This window comes from Pavona decussata, unplaced genomic scaffold (genome assembly GCF_977016875.1).
Source record: "Pavona decussata unplaced genomic scaffold, jaPavDecu1.1 SCAFFOLD_3623, whole genome shotgun sequence".
Taxonomy (NCBI): Eukaryota; Metazoa; Cnidaria; class Anthozoa; order Scleractinia; family Agariciidae; genus Pavona; species Pavona decussata.
This window is the reverse complement of record NW_028146434.1, coordinates 12501-15408: the sequence shown is the minus strand read 5'-3', so window position 1 is coordinate 15408 and position 2908 is coordinate 12501. Positions and strand designations below refer to the sequence as shown.

At 44.2% G+C, this 2908-nt stretch overlaps 1 pseudogene; it reads right to left on the bottom strand.

Annotated features, from left to right (window-relative positions):
- On the bottom strand, positions 1–596 carry LOC146446432 (small subunit ribosomal RNA; annotated as a pseudogene; the record flags this gene model as incomplete).
- Between the last annotated feature and the right edge of the window lie 2312 nt (positions 597–2908).

The window sequence follows — 2908 nt, the reverse complement described above, 5'->3', positions numbered from 1 at the left end:
ATTGGAGCTGGAATTACCGCGGGTGCTGGCACCAGACTTGTCCTCCAATGGATCCTCGTTAAAGGATTTAAGTTGTACTCATTCCAATTACAAGACTTGTAAAAGCCCTGTATTGTTATTTCTTGTCACTACCTCCCTGAGTCAGGATTGGGTAATTTGCGCGCCTGCTGCCTTCCTTGGATGTGGTAGCCGTTTCTCAGGCTCCCTCTCCGGAATCGAACCCTAATTCTCCGTCACCCGTTGCAACCATGGTAAGCCACTACCTTACCATCGACAGTTGATAGGGCAGAAATTTGAATGAAACATCGCCAGCGCAAGGCCGTGCGATTCGATCAGTTACTATGAATCACCAAATGACCGGGCAGAACCCGCATTGGTTTTTAATCTAATAAATACATCCCTTCCAGAAGTCGGGACTTTTCGCATGTATTAGCTCTAGAATTACTACGGTTATCCAAGTAGTAATGGTACAATCAAATAAACGATAACTGATTTAATGAGCCATTCGCAGTTTCACAGTACAAGTGCTTATACTTAGACATGCATGGCTTAATCTTTGAGACAAGCATATGACTACTGGCAGGATCAACCAGGTAACTATCCACCGCAGGGAACAGAAGTTCCTTGCTAAGCGGCCCCCCTCCGCAGAGGGAGAGCAAGCTTTCTTAGATTTTGCCTCCACGGGGGGAACCCATGAGCCAAACGGACCACACGGTCCCTCGGTCAAGGGAAACCCCGTCTTGTTTGCCACGTCTTTCTCACAACTGGACCCGTGCACAGTTCAGGCATACCTGTCAGACTCGCCAAGCGAGCTGAAGGAAGGCAAGAAAAGTGCTTCTGCGAAGGAAAATATCCTCCTGCTCTTTTGTCTCTATCATTAGCCAAAGGCTAGCGTACACAACTTCCATCTACACTCTGCCTGCCACTACAGTGACAATGCTTTCGGGCATCATCTTTTCCCTCCTTCGAAAGGAAAGCTACAAGCCCAACTTTCCTTGCCCGTTAGTCAATTCTGCCCTCTATTTCTCCGCCTTGCCGCCGTGGAACATAAGGGACAGGGTTTACTAGCCAGCTCCTCTCGGAACCTTTGCGACCAACCTGCCCACACTATAACCCCCAAACGCTAATAAGGAGACTGCATGATATGGTAGACAGAAAATAAAAACGCGAAAAAAATGAAATTTTGAAAATCGAACCCACAACCAGCCAAATCGTTTGTAAGTCATGCCAAATGACTGGTGACATCTTAAAAACCCATTGAAGCCACAACATCCCATAATTTCACGCTTTTAAAGATTTGTCACTATACGCACTGTAAGTACCTCACTAATTCTCACCTCAGATTTTACGGGAACATGTTCAAATTTTAACACGCCTCTCAGCACGACCAATTACATTAAAATTCATCGCAAAAGTCAGAATTCTCCAATTTTTGAAAAATTCACTATATTCACTGTAAGTACCTCGCTAGACAGTGGAGACCTCAGATTTTACGGGAACATGATCAACTTTCGACACACCTCTCAGCACGAGCAGTTACATAGAAATCCATCAGGAAAGTCGTGCTGTGAAGAGGTCTTTCGACTAAGAAAAATGGTGGTGTGAGGAGGAGTCACCTAAATCAGAGAAAAATACTCTTATAGGAGACTGCTACGAAAGACATTTCTGAGTCCACTGGCCCTAGTCCCCTAATAAGTGTATTTCTGTTTGTTTTAAGAAGGTCCTCCTGACATCACCAATCTTCTGTCTTCAATCCTAACCCCAACGTTAACCCTAACGCTAACCCTAACCCTACCTCCCTCAGGGGCAGTTCTATGGTTATGATCCCACGGTAGGCAGAAAAACTATCCCAATCTAGGTTTTCTTGTATGCTGACTCCATTTTAAATGCTTTTACTTGAGTCTGACAAAGGCAAAGCCAAATACTCACCCCTATATGGACGGGGAAGCAAAGTGCGGATTTTGGTAGGTCGGCATTTTCAATCAGGAATGTTGCCATTCGAAAGAGCGTCCAAAAAAACTTGGTTGGGACACATTTATTTTAGAAATTAGCGACCTAACCAGAAGTGCACTTTTTGGTGGGCCTACCCTACCCCCCTCAGGAGCAGTTCTATGGTTATAATACCACGGAAGGCACAAAACCTATCCCAAACTAGGTTTTCTTGTATGCTGATTCCATTTTCAATGTGTTTCCTTGACTCTGACGAAAGCAAAGCCAAATACTCACCCCTATATGGACGGGGAAGCAAAGTGCGGATTTTGGTAGGTCGGCATTTTCAATCAGGAATGTTGCCATTCGAAAGAGCGTCCAAAAAAACTTGGTTGGGACACATTTATTTTAGAAATTAGCGACCTAACCAGAAGTGCACTTTTTGGTGGGCCTACCCTACCCCCCTCAGGAGCAGTTCTATGGTTATAATACCACGGAAGGCACAAAACCTATCCCAAACTAGGTTTTCTTGTATGCTGATTCCATTTTCAATGTGTTTCCTTGACTCTGACGGAAGCAAAGTCAAATACTCACCTCTATATGGACGGGGAAGCAAAGTGCGGATTTTGGTAGGTCGCCATTTTCAATCGGGAATGTTGCCATTCGAAAGAGCGTCTAAAAGAACTTGGCTGGAACACATTTTTGCTATAAATTGTTGACCTAAGTATATAAGCAAGTATATAAGCAAATACTCGTTACATAGCATAAATAGCCTCTAAACACCCGAAAAACCTCTCCAAATATCATTTAAACCTTTTTCCTAACCCTAACACTTACCCTAACCCTAACCCTAACCCCATTTCAAACCCTAATTCTAAGTCAGAGGTCCTCCTCACACCACCAATTTTTTTGGTAGGTCAAAAGACCTCCCCACACCACAGAATTTTCGAAGTCGAGGTCCTTCTCATACCAAACAATT